Raw genomic sequence first — 25659 nt, forward strand, 5'->3', positions numbered from 1 at the left:
GATACCAACATTGCAGGGAAGCTTACTCTGACTCTCCTCTACAAATCCTCCAAGTTAGGTGAAGATTGGGCTTCAGATGTCTGAGTCATACATCCACAAAGATCCTCCCCAGAAAAGTTCCATCATACAGCTAGAGACACCAAAATCAAAGAGAAGCTTCCCATGCCTCCCCTGTACAATATCTCCCGGTTTGGTGACAACTGGTCGTAAATTTGTGCTTGGAGCACTCTTATATTTGGCCACAGAAGATCAATTCATGCTGAAAGTCAATGAGCCACCATTTTCCTTTCCTTTCTTCCCTATTATGCATCATTAGTTGACAATAAAAATGCTTTCACATTTTTTGGAACACTTCCACATAAATATCACCATGGACCCAGGAGCTGTCAGTGCTACGACATTCCCCCAATGAAGTAGCACTTCCGAGAACTCAGATCTGGCTCCAGCAGAGGGAAATGCGTTCTGTAATCTGACCCTGACTACCATGTATTCAACACAGAGCAATGGTGTATGATAATAATTTTCACTTACCTCAGGAAGTCCCATAGAAAGCATTACAATCTGCTTCCAGCATCCATGGATTGTGTTATAAATTGTATAATAGGTATTCAGAGTACCTTTTAAATAAGCCAAAGGCAGCACCTGCTAAATGAATCAAAGGGCTGTTTGAGATCTCTGTGAGCTAAATGTAACAGATGTTAATATTTTCTTTTTGAGAGAAAACTGGCAAAACGAACATTTATTCTGTGCTTGATCATAACTCAGTAACTTCTGCCTGTGGCTTTTTGCAACCTTTGTACATAACATTTTGGAAACCACTGGCAGAACAATAATGCCAAACGTGTTGGCATTTTTTGTACGGGGGTGTGTTTCTCCCCTCCCCCAATTGAACAACAACAACAGTGTTGGTTTACCTTCAGGCCAATAACCTGAATATTTTTATTTTCCAAAAACTGGGGACTGAGACTGTTCTTTCAGGTCATAATGATATTACGGACATTTTTAAACATTTCTAAAGCTATGCTACTTTTTTCCAATTGCCCAGTGTAAATTATTTACTTATGAAACATTGACCCTGCCTTCACAAATGAATAGTTCCCAAGGCAATTTGGAACCTCACAGCAAACACACACACAACTATGTTAGGAAAGAAACAAAAGGAATCACAGGAAAAAAATTCAATAATACTGTTCCAAACTAGGGCAAACAGGACACGGAGCCATTGCTAATAATAACGGTGCAAAAAAAAAATGCTAAAAGGATGAAATTACACAGCTGTAGAGTAGAGATGGGCACAAACCTGAAAAATGGTAGTTCATGATGGTTTGTGGTTAGCCATGATCCACAACCCACCATGAACTAATTGGAAAACCACTAATTGTGGTTCACTTTTTAGTTTGTGTTGGGAGGGGCAGCAACCTGCTCCTGTTGTGTCGCTGTTGCACCATAGCTCCTGCCTTTACACATATGCCTACCTATCAGCTGGGCAGCAGGAGGATGCATAATGGCAATGGGCTGACTCCTGGCAGAGAATCTGGTCCTGGTGCTTCTGAGGATGGCGATGATGGCCGTGGCGGCCGTGGCGGTGAAGGGGATGGCAGGAGAAGAGGTAGCAGGAGCAGGTAACGAGGTAACAGGGGCAGTAGAAAGGGGAGGGAGCATCCCATTCTGGCATAGCAAAACAAAACACCAAGGGGGGAAAGGTTTGCCACTTCATTTTGCTTTGCCAAAATGAGATTCCTGAACCAGCTCACAAACTGAACTATGAATCAGCCTGGCTCATCAGTTTCTCTGGTTCAAGGTTCATCTGCTCATCTCTACTGCAAAGCCACCATGCAAATGCCAACCTCAATGTAGGCGCTGGATGAGGCCTCTTCTTATAGAAAAGGACAAAGGAATCCACATAAAATAAAGTAATAAAGAATAAGAAAAAAGGGGAATGTTTGCTATCCAGTTTTAATGTAAGAATTGTCTCTGAATTTTCCTGCAAGTTGATATACTGTAGTAGTAGGATTGGTCTTTTGAATGCTTGGGGAATATGCTTTTTTCCTGAACATCCACACAACACACACAAAGATGGTCAGACATGCACCTGGACCAAGATAGCTGGACTGATCCATTCAGGAGAAATAGTTCAGAACATAGACAGTTAAAAATATTCACAATCTCAAGGCGGTGCGTTTGTTCCAGCAGCACTAAAACTCTACCAGGCCAAGACACTATCCCAACTGCTGTATGGGTCATTCTTATGGCCAGTCAGTGCACATTTTGCACCTCAGGAAAGGGTACGATCCAAATTTTTAAGAACCATTTTACAGGTCCCCAGATGTGTCTCAAATGCCAGGATAAGACTGGAGACAGGATGCCTAAAAGTTGAAGCCTGGATTATTGCATCCTCTCTATATTTTTTGTTGTTGTTTAGTCATGAAGTCATGTCTGACTCTTCGTGACCTCACAGACCAGAGCATGCCAGGCCCTCCTCTCCTGTCTTCCACTGCCTCCTGAAATTTGGTCAAATTCATGTTGGTAGCTTCAATGACACTGTCCAACCATCTTGTCCTGTGCTGTCCCCTTCTCCTCTTGCCCTCACACTTTCCTAATATCAGGGTCTTTTCCAGGGAGTCTTCTCTTTTCATGAGATGGCCAAAGTATTGGAGCCTTAGCTTCAGGATCTGTCCTTCCAATGAGCACTCAGGGTTGAGTGCTCAGGGCTGAGTGCTCACCTCTCTATATACATGTGGTTAAAGGCCTATCTTATCCCACAAGGGCTGCTTCCTCTGATATTCATTGATAACTTCCAATCAAACTGGGACATACCTGTTCAGAGCTATATGATGAAAACTGGTGTCGATCCCAATGCCTTTTTATTATATGGATTAGACCAAGCCAAAAAAAAAAAAAAACAAAAACAAAAACAAAAAAAACAAAAACAAAACCTAAACAAAAAAAACTGTTAAGCAGAGAATTGAGTATATTGGGCACCAATCAGATCTTTCCATCCTATAAAACACTATGGCAAAGGCCTATATTAAAAATGTTATAGAACCAGCTAATTATCTAACATCACTGGAAGTTAAAGGATTTAGGAGAACTTTCACACTGGCAAGGTGTGCTGCCCTCCCTTCTGCTGTGCTTGAAGGGAAGTACAAGAATGTCCCACTTGCTGAGAGGCTGTGTTCCTGCTCCCTTGGCGAGGTCGAGTCCATGGAGCACATGTTTTTCTGCTGCCCGCATTATGCAGTAGCACGAAATCAGATTAATACCCCATTGATTGAAAACATCCCTGGCCAATCAGAGAGAACTAGACTTGAGTAACTCCTCAGAAATTCCATGGTAACTAGATACTAGATTTAATTTGTGTTTTAAATGCCAAATGTTTTTTTTAATGAGGTACCCGAAATTTTGAAATGTTATGGTAGCTAGGTACTAGATTTTAAATGGTCTTTTAATGTCAAATGTTTTTATAACGTATTTGGAATTTTGGAAACTGGAAACATCTATGTTTTTTGCTCTCTGTGACTGGTCTAAGGACCATAATAATAAACTGTACTGTACTAAAATCCACAATATTCACAGTCTTCTGACATGTGCTCAGTTTTTTAAAAAAGTTTGGAAATTCATCTAGAAATGTATGTTTTGACAGAAATGATTTGTTTAAAAATATGAATTTTAACACGTAGGTGACAATTTTTGTGTAAATATTTTGAAAAAGGAAGTTTGCTGACAAATGTGAAACTGACCTAGACAAATTTATGAATGGCTAGCTTTGAAAGTGACACAGACTGGGAATAGATGAATCTGAACAACCCCATTTGGATCTGAGTACTGGTTGGCTGTCTGGCTCATATGATTTAGGTATCTGGCTGCATAGCCAGGGTTCAATTCTGCACTGTGCCTCCTGCAAGTAGACCCATCTGTGTAGCCTTGGGCAAGCTGCAATTCCAGGGCATCCCTAGAAGGAGAGGATGCCAAATAACTTCTGAGTATTCTTTACCTGGAAACCCCAGGGCCACCATAACACAGAATTGACTTGATGGCATATGACAATGATGATTGGTGGAGAAATGCACAGCAACGTCAGGTAAATGTTTACAAATTTTTATTTTTTAAATTGTATTATTTATCATTCTCTCCTGGCAGATTCTTTTTGCCATATGCTTTGTGTAGGTCAGGATGTTCTAGTTGATAAGTAAATCCTTCATCCCTTCTGGGGAAGAACATCTCTTTATGAGAAAGTATTTCATCAGCATGCACTGTTAACGAAACAGCTTTTGTTGCAATCTTGCATAATGCCCTCCAACAGCATTGCTATAGATAATTGTTTCATTTACATCCTTCAAGGGAAAAAAAGTACAAAACATTATGACTAATGTAGATAGATGGGAATTCTCTTGTAGTCTTTCTCATAAAATCACTTGCATAAAATCCTATGATACTGATATAAGTGGTAGAAACAGGTGTAACTGGAATGGGAGAACACTGATAATCACATTACATTTTTTTATTATATCCAAGATGATGCTTTTGAAGGCAGTCATTAAAAAATTCCCATCTGTTCACACCATTTGTCAAGCAGGCACTGAAAAGTGTCTGAGAGCAAAATCAAAAGTGAGGTGTGCAAAGGGAATTGATTGGAAATCTTGCTGTTGCCGATGTCATTTTCAACCTGCTAGTTTTACGGTTTTCATTTAGTAAGATGCAAGGGAAGTTTGAAATTGGTGAGATATCTCATTAGGTGGCAAAACACAGGGAGTCAGTCTTCAAGGAGGTAGAAGGAAATTAAATGCCAGGTTATATTTGTCTAGGCCTTTCCTTTCTCTCCTGTCTCCAAGTTCAAACGAGGAACATCTTTTCTTGTATTAATTGTGGTGTCAGAGGGGGGTGTTGATCACCACTGCCCTCCCAAAGGGAGAAAACTGAGAAGTTTTCCTCTCATTTACAAGATGCTTCTGTACCAGTAGAAGAATCCCACTGGGGGAAAGGGGTGTAGCAATCTTTACAGGTGCCAACTGATTTAATGGGTCTACTGTACTTGGGTCTTACAGTTAGATGTAGCCCTACATGTCCATTTGCATTACTTTCACTGCTTTCATCAGTCATGATATAGAGTCAGGTCTAGAGATGGTTTGGGTGTACATTAAGTACACCCAATTTCCCGCCCTTTCTCCCTGCCTTTTTACCTTTGGAGATCTCAAAGGGCTTCCTCCAATATTGATCTCCTAAGGCAAAAAGGCAGGGAGAAAGGGCAAGAAATTCAAATTTCCTGCCCTTTCTCCCTGCCTTTTTGCCTTCGGAGGTCTCAAACGGCTTCCTCCGATGTCGGGGAGAAAGCCCTTTGAGACCTCCGAAGGTAATTTTTTGAAATGCTGGAACAGATAATTCTGTTCCATGCATTTCAATGGAAAATTGACTTACGAACTTTTTGATGTACAAACGCGGTTCCAAAACGGATTAAGTTCACAAGTCAAGGTACAACTTTAAAAAGTCAAAACACCTCTAGACTTACAGTGGAATCCTGATGTGGTGCCTGTAATGGGTTTGGAACAGGTAGGAGCCTCTTCCGCCAGCAAAACTACCCTTCTATTGGCAGAACCCTCTTTTACCAGCCAGTCAAGGATCCACCATTATAACTGCTCTGCTTCTGAAGATCAGCCAGCAGAAAAACCAAAACAGGATGGAGAAGGTGAAGGGAGGATCCAAAGTTCTTCCAACTCAGGGACACAGCCACTGTGGCAGCACAAGTAGGGCCAAGGTGATAGTAGTCCTCAGTAAGTTCCAACATACCCAGGCTGGGATAGTTTTGGATATACCATAGCTTCAGCTGGCTTAGTAATGGTTCAGTTCACCCTAATCTGTCTTGAGTTGCTCCCTTGATCATACGAATGACCTGGAATGAGAAAAACTCCCATTAATTTCGTATTAATTATTTCAGTGCTAAAAGAAAGGCCATCACTGGCAGGAAAAATAGGTCTTTAAAGGTTATGATGACGCCACTATTAGGGAACTGAAAGCCCCTTCCTCAGTGATCAGGCAATTGATGACCAACTGAGCAGGAAAACAGCCAGTCAGACCAGTCCATATTGAAGAAGGCAACCGTATGGACATGCTTTTTTCCAGTTGCCTTCATGCTTGATGGTACTCCTGCCATGTTGTTGCATTCATTTGAGAGGGGAGTGAGCAAGGAGCAGATGGAGCTATTCTGGCTGGGGGCATTCTGGGAGTTGAAGTCCAAAAAAAAAAAATGTTTCCAAGCTCTGAGCAATAGCAACCAGCAGCAAGATATTCTATCTGAAGGCAAACCTGATGGCATAGACACGGGGGGGGGGGGGGGCAAGCTCTGTGTGTCACACAGCCTGCTTGGTGAACCCTAATCAACCTGTTGCTGTCCTATAAGTAGTGGTGGAATAAGATTCAAATGGCGGCCTGGCAGGCTTCTGTTTGAGGAGTGGAGGTGGACAGGACCACCACCTTATCCTTCAACAGAAAAAGGCAATATCTTGGGCCAGACCTGAAATGGTCCTGATTAATAATACAGTACCTCTGGTCTTGTAACTTCCAGCAGCCAGTTCCCTGACAACTTTCTGACAACTTCCTTCCTCTCTTGCTCTCGCCCTCCAAGGAAGGAGGGGCAAGAAGGAGATACCAGTAGCATCCTTGGGTTTTTTGTTGTTTTTTGTGGGGGGTTTTGCAGCTAAGGGCTGCCCTAGTCCTACAGTTAAACAGCATGATTCTTCTTGCCCTTTGTTGTAAGAAATTAAGCCTCATCTGAGGCTGGAGCAGTAAATCTGAGCTTTAATCCATATCATAGTATTCCACATACTTTCATATCATATTATACTTTGTTTTCGATCCCATTGGTTGTCCATTCACCAGGCAGTTGCAGGTGTCACCCATGGAGTTGATCCCTATCACAAACAGGTTTACAACATTGGATAATTCCTGTAGGGTTTGGGCTGCAACTGGAGTGGATCACCACCCCAATGTATCTGGAGTTACTGGTTTCCACCTGTTTAACACCTTTCTCACCTGCTACAGACCCAGTGTAAATTGGCTGCATTTGGAGAAAAGTTGTTTTTCATGCGCACAAAAATTAAGCAAAATTAATCATTTGTTGAAAGCATTACTACCACATTGATTTTGCACTTTCTATAAATGACATGCAGAGTTTTTATGTACTGTTACTATTTTTATACAGTAAATTATAACCTGATTTCTTTGTTCCAAAACAACTGAATACAAACAAAACAAAACAGCAGCTTGGAATGATGAGTGCCTTTGTTGGCAGAAGCTTTCAGGGTTTTTAGCCCACTTCTTCCCATGCTTATTCGAGCCACAGGCCATGAAAGCTTCTTCCAACTTGCTAGTGTTTAAGAAGTCCCGAAACATTCTTTGGCTGTAACAGTTGAACATGGCGACTGTCTGGAAATTAGTAGAAAATCACTTACCAGATATAAAGGCAAACATGCAAGCCTCTTCTGAGGCTTTGGGATCTTCACAGGAGATCATTCTTCTCAGTCTCACCCATCATATTTGATGAGCATGAAAAGCAAGGCCTTTTCATTGGCTGCTGGCAGGCTGCTCAAAGGAAAAATAGGTTGGCTATCTCCCTTTGTCCTTGGAGCAGCTGACAAAGAAAGTTCTTGATCCTGGTGGTCTTTCAACCACTGATTCGCTGCTGAGAAAGAGGCTTTTGCCAAGTGGTTCTGAGCTTTTGTCCTGATGTGTTTATCAACTCTTTGTAAAGTATGTCTTAATATTCCAAATTGTTTTACTTGGTTTATGTGTACAGTATTGTTGTGGCACTAAGATGAATGGGTTAGAGTGCTGCTCAGCTTTTGTCCCTGCAGATGTTTTGAATATGAGTGTAGATGTTTTGAATATGAGAATAATCTGTTTATCAGATTATCAATAATTTGAAGCACAAGCTGCAAGTGTTATATCAAGAAATCAAATGACCATGTATTGACAACACCAGTGGCCTCTCTGTGATCTGCTCTCTGTAATCTCACTGGGCTACCAGTCACCTGTGACGGACAATGATGCTGTTCTGTTTTACAATGGCTAAAATCCTGTTTGTGTCAAGCTATGAGGCACAAACCAGAAGATGTCAGGAGAGGCTTCACACAATTCCTTCCTGCAAGCACTATGATTGGAAAGCCCAGGTGAGATTCATGTCTTTGATTGCAAGCCAGAGCAATCAAATAGCAAAATCCTGCTCCCTACCTTTACTTTCCCATTGTACCCTCCTGGCATTTTCGTAATGTGTTCCTCTTCTGCAATATTTTAGAGACACAATCTGTATTTTTTTTTTTAAGTGCCTGAACTGCCAAATTTTTAAAAAGCAATGTAGACCAATCTAGATCTGACTTGGACTCAACTGAAACCTGGGCCAGGACAATCTGATTCACTTTGAATGTGATCCTAATTAGCCCAATTCAGTTTGAGATTCAGCATTGAATTGTTTGCACAGCTTTCTTCCATGGCCTTCTAATACATCCAGTCCAGAGGCAATTATTGATTGATTGGTAGTACAGCTGTAGCACTGAAGATCTAATTTCTTTATTTGAAGAAGCACTTCCTGCAATTCAAATATGATATTGTGTAGCCTCTCAGACTGTGAAGTACTCTGTTATGTTCTTTTAAACTTGTGAAGCCATATAATACACACTGAAATCAAAAGTGTGTGTTTGTGTGTGTGTATTTGTGTGTGTGTGTGTAGACCACAAGCAGCCTTCTTCTTCCATGATAATTTTAAATACAGTGGTCCCCCGCATAATGAGTGATTCGTTTAACGACGAATCCGCATAGCGATGTGTTTTTTGCGATCGCAAAAGCAATCACATTGCGATGTTTTAGATGGTAAAACATCGCTTTGCGATGATCAGTAAGCATTTTGCTTACCGATTATCGCATAACGATGTTTTAAGAACAGCTGATCGGCGGTTCCAAAATGGCCGCCGGATGAAGAAAATGGCCGCCCGCTGTGTTTTCGCGCCCTTTCCTTACTTACCGGGCAGTGAAAATGGCGGCCGCATGGAGGATTTCTGCAGAACTGTGAGTTTTTTGCCCATAGGAACACATTAAACGTGTTTTAATGCGTTCCTATGGGCTTTTTTGCCCCGCATAGCGACGAATCCACATAGTGATGATTTTTTTGGAACGAATTATTGTTGCTATGTGGGGCACCACTGTAATTGTATTCCACACAATTCACTTTAAAAAAAGACCCTTAGAAGATAATTATTAATTTAATGTCCAAAGGCTATAGAAAAAAATATAGAAGACAAGACAAGCTTAAAAGATAAGTCTAGTGAAAACTCCATTGTTCAAGATAATTTCTTGGATAGAAAATGCCATGGACTCCATCACTGGGGTTTGCAGGAGAGCCTTGGCTTTTCATTGGCATTTGAACTGCAAATCTCCTGCTTTGATCTTCCTATTTCTCTTACAGTATTACTTTCCTTTTTGGAGATGAGAGTTTGGGGTTTTTTTTGTTTTTTTAAACATCTTTTCAAGTTTTTAAACCCAAAGTTCCACAGCTAGATCTGGAGCTTCAAATAGGTCTCCTTTGATTCAAGTACCACTTTGTTTCCCTCACTTCACTTCAGATCACTTTGGAAAGGGACTCATGATTCAGAAGCCAAATAACTTTGTAGAAAAGCACATCATAAGTAAGACTATAGGAGGGGTTTAAAGAAATACAAAAGAACCAAGACGTAGAGGTTTTGCCCATCTGGAGGAAATAACAATCTCCCTCAGTAACATGAAATACTATTGATTTACAATGGACATAACCATCCAAAATCTTTTCTTGCATAAGCAAAATTTGGAAGTTTCTTTGATTTTTTGAGAACCTAAATCCAATCTTGCTTCTATTAGGTTTGTCTGTTAGACCAGCATCATTGGATGGACGGACGGACGGACGGAAGGATCCCATGAAATCTTTGCATTCTGCTAGAAAGTAGCCAACTGCGAGTGACACTGAAGACAATGAGCAATAAAAAGCACCGATCCAGCCTCCAGATGAGGTGATTTGAAGTATCATGAAAGGTACAACAGAACTGGAATTATTTAGGTGTTTTCCTTTAAATCACATTAACTGATTTCTTATTAAAAAAAAAAAAAACACACACACACAACAGCGCTTTGCTAATCATGTTGTGAGCATGGAGTAAAATTATTAATTAGAACTAATCAGTTCTAATTGTTTACGCTCATTAACTGATTACACATTTCACTGCTAATTCTGTTCAACCTGTTCAAAAGGCTCATATAGCAGACAGATACAGTGGTGCCTTGACTTACGAACTTAATCCGGGCCAATGGCGGTAAATTCAAATGGTGGAGGGCAGCGAGGAATTCTGAAGCCCTGGCGAGCAGCTGCTGGTGCTGGTTCTGGAGCTGGAGCCAGCATCAGGCACCAGCGGTGGCAACGTTCCACGGAGGGCAGTGAGGAGCGAGCAGGAAGTGAGCCAGGAGGTGAGCTGGAAGGCTTTCCGGGCTCCGCTGCCACCGCTGGGAGGTTTCTCAGGCTGTGCCGCCGCCGCGAGGCACCTTCCCAGGCTCTGCCACCGCCACTGCTGTGAGGTTCCTGGACTCTGCCACCTCCGGGAGATCTCCCGGGCTCCACCACCGGATCACGGATGGTGGTCATGGAGCCCGGCCAATGCTGAGCCGGGCTGCTCTTTGGGGCTCTTTGCCCGATCCTGCTGCCGCCACTGGGTTCCGTGCCCGCCAGGCCAAGGACTGACTGCTGCTTCGTCAACAGCGGGCTGCATCTGGCGGTGAGCCCTGAAGAGCAGCCCAGGAGCCACCCGCCAACGGCAGGCTGTGCTGAGTCCCTGGTCTGGTGGGAACGGGACCCAGCAGTGGTGGTGGCATCGAGCGAAGAGCCCTGAAGAGCAGCCTGGCTCTGCATCACAGATGGTGATCACGGAGCCTGGCCGATGCAGAGCCAGGCTGCTCTTCGGGGTTCTTCACCTAATGCCGCTGCCGCTGCTGGGTCCCGTTCCCACCAGGTCAATAGCAGGCTGCATCGGGCGAGGAGCCCCAAAGAGCAGCCCAGGAGCCACCCGCCAACAGCGAGCTGCACTCAGTCCCTGGCCCAATGGAAATGGGCACTGCATCCCTTTCTTGGTACAGTACTTTCCTGTACTGTAAAAGTTAAAAAGTTCCCTGACCCCCTGCTCTAACTGTTGGGGTGAAGGAGCTACAAAGCAGCAGCCTCTTCGCCACCAACAATTAGTATATTTGAATTTCCCGCCCCTTTTCCCTGCCTTTTTTTCCGTTCGTAAGTCAAAGCTCCGTTCACAAGTCAAAGCAAAATTGTGTGAATGGAGCTGTTTGTAAGTCAAATTGTTCATAGGTCAAGGCGTTCATAAGTCAAGGCACTACTGTACTACTATTTTTATAATTAGGTCTCAATCACTGATTTAAAAAGGGTTATTAATTTGAGGCCACTTATTTTCATGACCACCAGGCTCACTGAATTTTATTAAATGTACCAAACTTCATTCAGTAGATGCCAGATATTTTAACACAAGATCCAAAATCTTAAGCGCTTAGGAGTAATTGAGTTGAAGAGAAATTAGGCAAAAGTTATATTTGATGCAAAGGGAGCTTCCAACTGGATCAGGGAGTTGTTTCTCCCTTACAGTTAGGAAGAGATTCACCCTGCCCCCCACCAAAAAAAAAAACTTCAACTATAAGCTGCTGTGACTTTATTTTAAGTTTAATGTTACTTAACATAACCTGCCTGGACTGGAGTCCCACCAGAAAAGGACCACCTAGGTGGTTCATGATGGATGGTGAGTGGGCCAGCCAGACCAGGGGGTGGAGGGAGGGTCCATGCAGTACCTGTGATGCCATGCATTTTACTTTCGTTCAAAGTGGCACAAATTAATTTGTGCCCATCTCTAACTGAAATAGTAGTAGAATCATTTCAGTGTTGTTTTCTTGTCTTCAGATATCCCTATATTCTGCATGGGTCACCTGAAAAAAAAAGAGTTTCAGTACATGAGTAGCTTTTAATGTGCAGGTGTCCGGTAGAACTGAGCTATTTGCAGACAATCTAGCCATCTAAAATTTCTATACATGAGCAGTTACATGCGGCAGTTGCTCAGGTGTTGATGCTTTTTTGTACACAACCATGCTGAATATACAGATCTTTTAAAAGGAGGCAGATTGGAATGCAGCTAAAAGCCTACCCCCCCTTTCTTCAAGAAGTTCCTTCAACTGAGTATCATGTTGCGTGTTCTTCATCTTACTTTTATTTTTACCTTATTTTTTCCTCCAACAACACTTGGCCTTTTTACTACTGAAGAGTCAAGGAGTGCTAGTCTCTTAATTAAATTAAAGCGTGTTCTAAAGTGCAGTTTGATTACTTCAATTAAGTAGGATCATAAATTGCCCATGATATTTTGTTCTGCAGATTTCAAAAAGAAAGAAAAATCTCCTGTTATTATTGTCATGCATTCTGCAAGTCACTGGCTCTACATTTAGGAAAACAGATTGGCTCCTATTGATTGCACTACATATTTTCATTCAAATTGGAATATTTAAATTCTATTATCTTTTTTCCAAATTGGAAAATATTTAATGGTATTCTATATTAGGAGTCTTCAGAATCCAAGCTTTCTGCCGATCCACTAGTCTACTGAGCTGTGATGCCTGTTTTCATTATAAAAGTCAGACCTGTTTCTAGGTGAACTTCTGGATCCATTTTACTATACCAAGCTTTATTAACTCTCCCATTTTATTGTTAATTAAATTTTACCTAATCAAGAGGGGAAAACCTATGAATAGAAGCAGGCTTCCTTGTCTACATTGTTTTTATTGGATCAACTATTGCTGTGTATGCAGATATACTGTACTTACTGGATGCTTGGATGCAGCTATCAAGCTTATTTCTTGTTGATATGTCACTGCCAACGTATGGTAACTATATAAATTAATGGTCCTTAAAGGTTCTATCACGAACAATCCTGCTCAGGTTTTGCAGAGTAAGGGTTTTGACTGAGTCAATCCTTCTCATGTTACCTCTTCCTGCCTCCTACTTTTCCCAGTGACTCTTATCTTCTCCTGATATGTCAAAAGTATGATAACCTCAGAGCTCTCAGGGCCTCACTAGATATATAATGACATTGACTCTGTATCTAGAAGCAGTGCACCATTAAGAATAATAGACTGCCTGTTTATTTTTAATATTACCTTGTCTCAAACTACCTTTGGCAAAGCAGTCTGTTTTTGTGACATAAGTGGTAACCTGGAAGATAGCAAAGTTTGAATGTCTGATGTCATAGGCACAGAGAACTAAGATTTGTCTACCTACAGCAATGCTTCCCAACCTTGGATCCCCAGATGTTCTTGGACTACAGTTCCCAGAAATCCTTGCCAGCACAGCTAGTGGTGAAGGCTTCTGCAAGTTCTAATCCAAGAACATCTGGTGACCCAAAGTTGGGAACCATTGGCCTAGGAATATCATTCTAAAGAAGGAATTACTTTCATTTGCCTGAAAGTGTACTCTTATCCTTAATCCTCGTATTAGCTCTCAGTATATTTGGGCCACTTCATGTGGATAATGTGAAGTGAACAATTCCAAGCAACTTGTTATTCAGGTACTCTCTGAATAACAGCTATGGTGGTACATTTAAATCCCATAAAAACATGAGAATTGTGGGGGGGAAGGGGGAAGAACTCTTTAAAAGAGTTAAGAACTGCAAGACAGAAATAAACCAAAATTCACAAAGCATAGTCCCAGGAGTGAAATACCTTTTCACAGACCACTTCAAAAAGAAATTACTTTCATATGTACCTATCAGGATGTTTTACTCTTTTCCTCTCTGTTGTGGAGTGGTATCTCTTCCACTACCTGCTCTGATACCTATTGCACTCTAGCTATAACACAAAGAATATAAGTAAAAACTAATCTAAGCCTTCTCAGGTGCAGAATGCAATACCTCTCTTCAGTTTATGATTCTTGCACCGGGGGAAATGATCAGCTTCTTATGTCAATCATACTTGGAAGTTTCTTTTGGACCTAACCTGGGCCTCTGAGGTCTGGAATCACATTGCAATGGTTTAATCAATTCTCTCTCTTTCTCTTTCTTTCTCTTTCTCTCCCCACCACCACCCAGATTGCAAGCTATAAACCTTTATGAAGTTTTCAGAGTGCAATAATTGTGATGACTCAGAAAATGGAGCAAAATTGAGAAATAAAGAGCAGAAAAATATTTTGAGAACCATAGATGAAAACTGATACTATTTTTCAAAGATCTCTAGCACTTCATTATGCCAAAATAGTAAGGTGTGTGCTAATTATATGGTGAATTTAACTCCCCAGATGAAGAGAGTGCATTATAATGTATCATGTATAATGTATTGGTATATAAAAAGGGGGCAGACAGAAACCTATGGTATAAATTTGAGGATCACAAAGAGTTACCCTCCCTTAGTGGTTTGTAAAGTATCAAGGAAGATGGCAGTTCCTGGCCTATGGTAGTGTGGCGGTACATTTGCAAATGTGTCTCAACAGTCAGACTTCCTCTCCCCACCTCAAAAGGAGAGTCCAAGCATGCAAGCAGCTGTATCACTCTGTTTTAGCAAATGAGGAGCTTTTATAAAGCCAATGGCTCTTGACAGCTCTTTCAAGACCACCCTAAGGCATTGCATTGCAACAAGGATAGTTTTCAACAATACTGTACACAATTCTGGGAATTCCCCCTCCCAAGCTCTTCTGAGGACTGCAACAAAGCCCAGGAGTGAGAGAGAAGCCGAAAGGTGGCAAATGATGGCATAGTTCCTGTTATTCAGAAAGTCATGGGAATTCAGCCCAGCATGCCCTGGCTTTAGGTCAGGTGACCTAAGCCCATAGGGCTCAAGCAAACCCTGTAGCCATGAGGCCATAGGATAGTGGAGTCTTAGAGCTTGTCAGGGAGGCTTCTGAGCTTTTGTATGATAAAGCTCATTGCAAGTTTCCCAAGTGGTGTGTGGGGGGGTTGGGGTGATGCTGCTGTTGCTACTGTTACAGGTTGGGTTCTAGAGCACTCTGTCATCATAATAGTCAGGTAGGCCTGTACACAGGGAAGGAGGGTGAAAATGATGGTTTCAGCAGTGCAGCTGCCAGAGAGACTAAATCACGGGTGCTAAACAGATAGTTGGTATAGTTTGACCTTTGTTGCCCAAAATCTGGATCAATTCAGTTAACATGAAAAAAAGGGGGAATATATCTCTTTCTCCCCTTCCCTGGCTTCCCTCTCCCTCCCTGTCTCACAAATCAGACTCTCATGCCAATTCTTTTCATCTCCTGGGCCTTATACTTCAAGTATAACAAAGTGCAAGTGTTGCATTTATGACCAGAAACAAGTATTGAAGGAATGGTTTGTAAAGAATTTTCTCATAAATCATTGTCATTAATATATGAGACGTAATGACAAGGTAGCAGTCTGGGGTTATCCGAATATTAGACTAAGATCCACACAGTCCACTTACTTAGAATCTGGGCTTCCATATTAGGAATATTCTAGAGAAAATAGGCTGCAATATACAAACGTGATAGACAGCCGTTTTAATTCCATGGCACTCTTGCTACTTTCTGTCAATATCTGCCACAGGAAGCCACTTACTTCATCTCTGATATTTGTTAAAGTTGTTAGAAGATCAACATGTCATAGGCTCTTCAGAGAAGTAGTTTGCATTGTGACATCCAGCACCGAGACAGATGTTGACATTCAATCTGGGGTGGTGGTAAAGGAGGCGGAAATGCCTTATACTCCATCAAGAAGAGCAGTGTCAAGAAGTGCGGCAGCTTTCATAAGGGTAATGAAGGATGCCCTGTGCTCTTTACTTTATCTTCTTTTCAAGTTTCCATTTCATCCTTTAACTTCTGAAATGCCTGTCTTATATAGGGTAGCATCAGTCAGATGTCAGATTTTTAAAAAACTGCTTTCCAAGCATGGTTTTTGTTTATGTCATTCTTTTACTGCACTGCTGCTCTGTACGACAAATCTTTCAATGTATGACTGTGTGAATAGGACTAACAGTGTTGGGCAAGTAAGTGTGTATGTGAGACCAAGTATATTTGCTGTATTGCTGTGAAGGGGGAAATACAGACTTCCATTTTCACAGCCATCATATGATGTGGCTGAAGGTCAGCTGCAGGCATAATCTCACTTATCTAGCACCCTATGTATATGTGTATAAGCCATGCTGAATCAAATCAAAGGACTGCCCAGGCCAGCACTGTGTTGCCATAGGGAGAAACCAAACACTAAGGGATGGTCCAAATGGAGGAAATCAGGGCAGTCTGGTCAAAAGGTTCTTCTGTGAGATCTATTTTATCTCTCATTTGAATGATCCTTCTGTTCACACTGGAGATGTTTATTCTCCTGGGAGAAGGGTCCACACAAGTCTTTAAATCAGTGATCCCCAACCTTGGGCCTCCAGATGTTCTTGGACTACAACTCCCAGAAGTCTTCACCACCATCTCTGCTGGCCAGGATTTCTGGGACTTGAAGTCCAAGAACATCTGGAGGCCCAAGGTTGGGGACCACTACTTTAAATCACACTTTACTCATGTGTAAGTGTTGCCAGTTTACTCATGAAGAAGGAGACATCAGTGAAGGAAGGAGTCATCAGTGAAGGACAGTGGTGGTGAAGCAAGCTCACAGCAGCAGTACTGGTGTGAGAGGAAAACGTTGGAAGATTGGGGATGTCCCACCTTTCTCCTCAGCTGGAGTTCTGCTGGCACTGTGCTGCCTTGTGGCGGTGGAGCCCATGGAGTCGACACAGCCCCCTTTCCTGCCTGTTCTTGCAGCCATCATTCAGCAGGCTGCACAATGGCTTTTGTTGTTGTTAAATAAAGTAAGTGGCATATTAAAAGCAATACGTCAACCCAGCATGGCATTAGAATTGTGCTGTGTCAATTAAGGAAATATTTAAAAGTGAGAAGGAAAAATAGAGAATGGGGTTTCTTCATCCTCCCTTTTAATGTCACAACTAGAGATGGGAGTATTTGTATTCATATACGAATACGAATATCCCCCCACAGGTGCAGATAACGAGGGTCTGGGCCCCTGGGGCCAGACCAACCATTCACCCTTCTGCCGCTGCTGTGGGCTCTGCGCTCCTTTCCTGTCTCTTCAGAGCTTGTGAAGAATTAGCCTCTCCTGGCAGAAGGCGGGATGATGAGCGTCTCTGCCAGTTCGAAGACTGGCTAATCCAGTGAGCTCTGGAGAAGATAGGAAGGGAGCACGGAGCCTGTGGCAATGGTGGAATGGTGAGTGGCAAGTCTGGCCCCAGGGGGCCGGACCCTCATGGGGGGATATTTGTATACGAATACAAATACCCCCATCTCTTAGTCATAACCCACCTAATTCATCACAGGGTTGTCACCATTGATAATGCTGCCCACAGCTTCAGTTGGGTGTAAATGAGCCATGTACATAGGCTACACAAAGGAATAATTAGGAGTGTGGTGAATTGTGCCAAAAAAATATACTTGTCTGGATAGGCCCTAAGGAAAGTACACAAGGACACAAATGCAGTAGAATAATCCTGCTCATGTTCCCCAGCAATTGCTATGCAGACGCCTTATGTCTCTGATGGCAGAGGCAATGTACAGCCATCATGACTAAGAGACACTGATAGATATAATGTTCCCACATTTGTCTCATCCCCTTTTAAATTAGCTATCTGAACTGGCAGCCATCACTAATCTTTTTGATATCAAATCCCACATTTTGGCTATGTAGTGTGTGAAGACCTAATTCCTCTCACTTTAACCTAAATCTTCCCACCATTCATATTTCTCAGATGACTCTGGCTCTGCCTGTACCTTTAGGAACAGGTAGCCAACTATAAGCAAAACATCTTTAAGCAGTGAAGAATCTCCTCCTACTTTTTAAAAATCAGCTGTTAGGTGGCTGCAGAACCAGAGGTTGGGAATTTGATTCCCCACTGTGTGTTGCAGTGGAAGAGCCTGCCTGTGTAGCCTTGGGCAAGGTATATGATCCGAGGGCACTCCCGGGAGAATGAATATCAAACCACTTCTGAGTGTACCTGGAAAACCCAGGAAAGGCTTGCCATAAGTCAGAACTAACTTGATAATACATTATTATTAATAGTAGTAGTACAGACTGAAACTTTGTTCAGTTCACATAATATCTCAGTGCACACATTTTGAGCCATATTGGAATGAGTGGTAGCAGTCTCATTTCGTAGAGCTCTGAGCTTGGAAAGTTCAAACTGCACAGCAACTGCTGTGCCTTCTACTTGCTTCAAGTGGCTATAATCTGAACAGAAACATGAACAGGGAAAAAGGGGGGGAAAAGGAAATATTTGCCAGAATTCTTTTGGTGTTTATGTAAAGTTTGTATAACTTCCTACAGCTACTTGTGGCTAATTGATTAGGTGCTGGGATACTTGTCAGTGAAGTGCTTTATCACACACCTGATTGTGGCTAAGATATGGCTAAGATGCACCCTGGCACCTCATCACCTGGTTGCAATTAATTGTGGCAGCTTACACATACCTTACTTGAACACCAGTCAGTTTCTGGCTTTTAATTCATTGTGTTGAGTTGAACATTTCCACTTATTGCTTTTGTTATTTCACTGCTGTTTTCGAAAGAACTCCAGGCAAGGTAGTTTTACATACTATTGAAAATACACAAAGCAAGTCATGTAGGATGTAACAGAGAGAGTATCAGGTCATGTTGATACCATCCTTGGGCATTTGTCAGAATAGAGGATAGAACAGGTCTTCCCAATAAAGTTATGACTTTTTCAAGGTGTGTTTTCTGTTAAAGGTAAAGGTAAAGGCTCCCCTTGACAATTTTTTGTCCAGTCGTGTTCAGCTCTAGGGGGCGGTGCTCATCCCCATTTCCAACCCATAGAGCCAGCATTTGTCCGAAGACAATCTTCCGTGGTCACATGGCCAGTGCGACTTAGACATGGAACGCTGTTACCTTCCCACCGAGTTGGTCCCTATTTATCTACTTGCATTTGCATGCTTTCGAACCACTAGGTTGGCAGGAGCTGGGACAAGCGACGGGAGCTCACTCCGTCTCATGGATTTGATCTTACGACTGCTTGGTCTTCTGACCCTGCAGCGCAGGCTTCTGCGGTTTAGCCCACAGCGCCACAGCGCCACGACGTCCCAACTGTTTTCTGTTATGTGTTTTCTGTTATGGATGTTTAAACACTTTATCTACAAATATTTCCTTCTTAATATGGACTGACTTAAGTTACATTACAGTGAGTACCAGAATGGCTCCATAGTCTGCTAAACTTAGAACAACTTTATCACTTGTCAGCAAGCCCAACTTTGGTATACCAATAGCATCTTTGGGGGGAGGGGTCGTCCATGAGGAATAATTATTCGAAGAAATTCCATAACATGTCGATGGTTTTCATTCAATTTTCATCCTCAGCATCACCTGTGGATATGTATCCACAGGTGGAGATTTTTGGTACACAATGTATCTTATTGATTTATCACATAGAAATAATTTGGTTAGATATACTGTATTTGCGAAGGCTTTTACGGCCGGCATCTAATGGTTGTTTTGGGTTTTTTGGGCTCTTTGGCTGTGTTCTGAAGGTTGTTCTTCCTGACGTTTCGCCAGTCTCTGTGGCCGGCATCTTCAGAGGACAGCAACTTGTGCAATCTGAGCATATGCCAGCAAGTTTGGAAAACTCAGCAGTGGCCAGAGGACTGGAAAAGAGCAGTCTACATCCCAATCCCAAAGAAGGGCAGTGCCAAAGAATGTTCCAACTACCATACAATTGCACTCATTTTACACGTTAGCAAGGTTATGCTCAAAATCCTACAAGGTAGGCTTCAGCAGTATGTGGACTGAGAACTCCCAGAAGTACAAGCTGGATTTCGAAGGGGCAGAGGGAACTAGAGCCCAAATTGCTAACATGCACTGGATTATGGAGAAAGCCAGAGAATTCCAGAAAAACATCTACTTCTGCTTCATTGACTACTCAAAAGCCTGTGACTGTGTGGACCACAGCAAACTATGGCAAGTCTTTAAAGAAATGGGAGTGCCTGACCACCTTATCTACCTCCTGAGAAACCTATACGTGGGACAGGAAGCAATAGTTAGAACTGGATATGGAAACACTGATTGTTTCAAAAATTGGGAAAAGGAGTATGACAAGGCTATATATTGTCCCCCAGGTTATTTAACTTGTATGGAGAATACATCATGCGAAAGGCTGGACTGGAGGAATCCCAAACTGAAATTAAGATTGCCCAAAGAAATATCAACAACCTCAGATATGCAGATGATATCACTCTGATGGCAGAAAGTGAGGAGGACTTGAAGAACCACTTAATGAGGGTGAAAGAGGAGAGTGCAAAAAACGGTCTGAAGCTCAACATAAAAAAACCCCTAAGATCATGGCCACTCGTCCCATCACCTCCTGGCAAATAGAAGGGGAAGATATGGAGGCAGTGACAGATTTTACTTTCCTGGGCTCCATGATTCCTGCAAATGGTGACAGTAGCCATGAAATTAAAAGATGCCTGCTTCTTGGGAGGAAAGCGATGACAAACCTAGACAGCATCTTAAAAAGCAGAGACATCACCTTGCCGACAAAGTTCCACATAGTCAAAGCTATGTTTTTTTCCAGTAGCGATGTATGGAAGCGAGAGCTGGACCATAAAGAAAGCTGACCACTGAAGAATTGATGCTTTTGAATTGTGGTGCTGGAGGAGGCTCTTGAGAGTCCCCTGGACTGCAAGGAGAACAAACCGATCCATTCTAAAGGAAATCAACCCTGAGTGCTCACTGGAAGGGCAGATCCTGAAGCTGAGGCTCCAATACTTTGGCCATCTCATGAGAAGAGAAGACTCCCTGGAAAAGACCCTGGTGTTAGGAAAGTGTGAAGGCAAGAGGAGAAAGGGACGACAGAGTGTGACCGAAGCTACGAACATGAATCTGACCAAACTCCGGGAGGCAGTAGAAGACAGGAGGCCCTGGCGTGCTCTTGTCAATGGAGTCACGAAGAGTCGGACACAACTAAACGACTAAACAACAACAACACAAAATTTGGAGACAAGTTTGAACCTGAAGAAGATAGGAAATCTGAGAAATTTACAGACAGACAGACACACACACACACACACATGTACACATACACACAGGGGGGAGGGAAGGGGGGAGAGGGAAGGACAGAGCTAAAGTAATTGTGCTCCGTTTAATTTGATTTGTGGTTCGAACACATATTTAGTAGTAAATTGGCTGTGCATCACTTTGGAACTGAACGTGGCCATTCTGTTTTGAACAGATCCTCATACAAATCAGACCAAATTAGGCTGACTCACTTGGAATTCAGAATTTGGAATTTGTCCAATTCCAGGGCACAGTCTGAGTATCTACAACCAATATCCTTCCTGCGCACCATTCTCAACAGGAGTGCATGCATGTTTAATTCATTCCTCCTTTTCTAGCCTCTCTCATTTGGTCAGTCATGAAGCATACAAATTCAGAACATGCCAGGCACAGCCGCCACATGTCAAGCAAATAATATTTTACAGCAAAATTGGAACTTATGTTAGTGTCACAGTTCCCCAAACCCTCCTGCATTGAAGTGGCTTCTCTCCTCTTTTCTTGTCATTAGAGAGCAAAGTAATACATCAGAAAAAATGTTCCTGTGAAATGCCATGCCAATCAGTTGCCTTTTTTTAAAGCAATCGTAACTGTGTTGGACATAATGGGGGGAAATACAAAATCTGTATGAATATAATACCCTGAATAGGCCAATCAAAAGGGTGCAAAGAGGTTCTCTGAATTTTGCTAAGCCTCTAAAATCATATGGTATACAATTAAGATTTTGTTGTAAAGTAAGCCACTGTTGGACTTTAAAGCCTGTTCATTGAAAACAACCTTTTTGTGGCCATTGTATTAAAATAATGGGTGTACACTCATGGGCAATAAATCCAGCGCTAATGCTACTAAGAAACAATGCAATTTCAAGATAGGCATACTGAGGGGATCAAGTCTGATAATTTTTAAATGAATAGGCATTGGCAGGGGTGGATCTAGTATGAAATGACCAACGCACAAGCTTCAGGGCCCCTAATTTCAGAAGGGCCCCAGAAATGACTTTAGTTTTTTTTTTAAAGTTGTGGTGATCTGTCATGGAACAACCCCATTGATGAAGGTAACAACGGTTACCCAGACCTCATTGCTGGTTGTGAATGGGCCCCCATAACAGTGTAAGTTTCAAGGCTCAAAAATGTAAACCCACCATTGGACACAAGGACTTTTGTTCCAGACCAGCTACAGCTTTTGGGGGCAGGGCAAAAGGGGAAGATAGGTGGTCCTAGCTGGGGGATGTGCAAAATTCAGTATAGGTGAAGTGCTCTGAGAGTAAGAGGATGTTTCAAAATTGGGATTGAGAGAAGTGATTCATTTCTCCTTGTTTTTCTTATTTTATTTTTGTTTTATTTATTGGAGGGAGAACTATTTTTATGAAGATAGCATGTCTCATAGTAGTATGTGTAGGTGAGACCTCTGGAAAAATTCCAAAGGCTAGGTGCATGGATGAAAAGTTGTGATAAATGGGAAACAATTTTAGATTTGTTTTCTGCTCACTTGGCATCAAAGTCACAAGAAGTATGACAAGGCAAGGGAGATGATGGATGTTGGCCATGCGGTAATAAAGGCAGAAAGACTTGAACATCCACCATTTTCCAGGCAAGCTCCCAAATGCTACATCTCCCCATGTCACATTGATTGACTGAAAACAATTTTATCCTTGCTGCTGGGAAACAGAATGAGCAAAGAGCACCAAACATCAGACGAGTCCTTTGATATATTACTTCAGTACCCCTCCTCTAATGCACTGGGACTGGAAACTCCTGATACACTTTTCATTGTGATTTGTACCTAGAGTTGTCAGTCAAAAAACCGTACAACCTCCTCTCCCCAGCCTGGTATTCTCCTTATAGGAAGCTTGGACAGCTGCACCAATTGTTGAAGATGGATATTTAAATTTCAACTAAAATTAAAGCATCGGATCCACAGAAGTCAATTTTGACTTGTAAGTTCCTGTTGATTCAGTGGTTCCATTCTGGCTGGCATTCACAATTGGATTTAGGCCAGATTGCTTCTGTGTCTCCGTGGATCCAAAATGTGAGCAAAGCTTCAAGAGTGCTGCAGTTCAGAGTCAGCCAGCTTCAGAGCAGTCCTGGTTCAATAAAGAACATCAATTGAAACAGCCAGAATTAGCATGATTTGGTTCCAAATGTAATGTTTGTCTTCTTCTACCAGAGATAATCAGAGTAAAAGACTTGTGTAAGGTGTTCAAAAAAGATGGTGTGAATTAGCAGCCTCCCCTGGCAGTCATATTGATGGATAACATCCTGCTGCTATTTTTCAATAAGAATCATGAGTGAGCCTTGCATTTAGTTCCATAGAAATTACAAATCATATCTATCTCTTCAGTCTCAATGTAGAGTCCCCAGGAAGTAATTCAGTAATAGAGAAGCTTTAGGCCTACACCAGTGTTGTAAAAATGCTGTGTACAATTACGTCATGACAGCTTGCTCATTTGAAATATCCACCACATTGGCTTTTGTCATTATGATGATTGGCAAACCATGCAGTGAGAAAGACAAGTGTGCATTCATTAGATGGGACTATGGACACCCAGGGCACATGCATTTGTCGAAATAGGAAAATTGTCTTTTCTAAGGAAGACTCACTAGGTTACAACATTATGTGGAAAGAGCCTGCGGAGAGGATCTCTGTTAAACTGCATTAATGTTGTCACATCTGCAATAAAATTTAATGTTTTTCCTTCTAAGAATGTAATTCCTCTGCAAATTTCTTTTAACATAAAAATGATTTTCATGTTCAAAGAAACATAATGTTTTAAATGGATTGTTGTGCCTTACTGCTCTGAATGTGTTTTTAGTATTGTCTTTGTTTACAGTCTTTTAGTGTGGTATTTGTTTGATCCTTTTTAGTATTTGTATACTTATTGTTTTTAGCTTTAAATATTGTCTGTAATGATGTAAGCTGCCTTTGTTTACTCATTGTTTTCAGCTTTAAATACTGTCTTTTAATGATATAAGCTGTCTTGGGTCCTTTTCAAGGAGAACGGTGGGGTAAAAATGGTAAAAACGTTTTAAACAAATAAATAAAAAAGAACAACATACCTTTGCTCTTGAATGCTGGCTTTCCACTGTCTTTGTCCTTGACTATAGTTGTTATTTTTCATTGCAAACATTGCCTACAGGATCCACAACTTTGATAGTTGTATGAATACTGCCATTAACATCTCTAAATGCGCTAAGAGAAAAGCTGAAGCATCATTTAGCATGAGCTGTTGTTACTAACGCACAACCAAAATCCGGCCTTTTTCTTATCATCATTTGAACAATCGTCATAGCAGCATTGATATCAATGCCCTTTTCCACCATGTGCTCTCTGAAGAAGGGAGACAATCCACATTTTCTATGCCATCTGGTTGCCCTGCCTTCCCTTGCCCCATGCCTCAATATACCATCGTTTGCATAATAACATTTTACCTTTTAGCCTGGACTGCCCATTTTACAAGACTCTCCCCATGAAGCCATATGTCACAGTGCATGAAAATGTCACTAAGCAACTCTTTTCAATTAATATTTCCATGACTATTTTTTTCCTCATTATTTTAGCCTGGGTCTAGTCACTGCTGGCTACGATAATTAAGGCAAGCTGCTTCTCCATAATTAAACTCCTGTAATGGTAGCTCACACAATCTGGAATGTCAGACGATAATATGGTGCTCAGACCCCTTTTCCAAAATGCCTCCAACTGTCTGGGGAACTATTCCAGATAATGGGCTCTAGTTTGCTTGATATTCTATTTGCTATGTCTACTGAAAGCACGAAAGGAGCTTCAGGGCACAAGGCTGCCTATACTGTAATCAATTTTCTGACGTTGGCTTAGCTTGTTGAATAAGGCTCAGACAAGTTTGTATTTGAGATTGATGCTGCTTTAACCCTCTAAGCCATAGGAAAGTGAGTAATGGGAGGGCCTGCTGTATTGCCCGTAGCTGTTATTGACAAACCCTCATAAGTGCTTTTCAGCCCAATTCACCTGCTATAATGAGTTGCAAAAGTAACTCTTTACTGACTAACTAGAGCGTTCTCAAAAATAGGTAGGAAATGGGCAACACCACCAACAATCGACAGACTGTGCTTGAAACCATGTGATAGGAAGGGGTGGAGGAAATGAAGATCTATATAATAACTAAGAATGAGGCAGCCTTTTTAAAGTGGAGAATGAAATTCATTTTTTTTTTACCATTTTAACATGATACTTGTTTCATTCTTTTAAAATGTTTGTATATTTATTGTTTTTAGCTTTTAGATATTGTCCTTGTAATTTTGTAAGCTGCCTTGCGTCCTTTTCAAGGAGAAAGTTGTGGTAAAATATTTTAAATAAAATAAAATTATAAATAAATAAATAAAATTTGTAACATTCATAAATTCCTTCACAATCAGTATGGAAGAATGTGATATTGGAAGAAAGAGGGAAAGAAAGAAGACTTCACAAAACATTAAGATCTAGTTTATTTCCCACAGGTTTCTGGGAGCCTAGCTGAAAGCTTATCTAGTAGGGGTGTGTTCTTTTATATTTTTGGACTGCAATTCCCA

General features: G+C 41.7%; 1 long non-coding RNA gene across 1 annotated transcript; it reads right to left on the minus strand.

Annotated features, from left to right (window-relative positions):
• Positions 1 to 1636: 1636 nt before the first annotated feature.
• LOC144587030 (uncharacterized) lies at positions 1637 to 10045 on the minus strand. Its single transcript, XR_013542174.1, has 2 exons — positions 5507 to 10045; positions 1637 to 4334 (listed from the first exon to the last, which is right to left on the minus strand). It is a non-coding gene; the product is annotated as an uncharacterized LOC144587030 (long non-coding RNA).
• Positions 10046 to 25659: the final 15614 nt, after the last annotated feature.

This window comes from Pogona vitticeps, chromosome 2 (genome assembly GCF_051106095.1).
Source record: "Pogona vitticeps strain Pit_001003342236 chromosome 2, PviZW2.1, whole genome shotgun sequence".
In the NCBI taxonomy this organism is placed as follows: domain Eukaryota; kingdom Metazoa; phylum Chordata; class Lepidosauria; order Squamata; family Agamidae; genus Pogona; species Pogona vitticeps.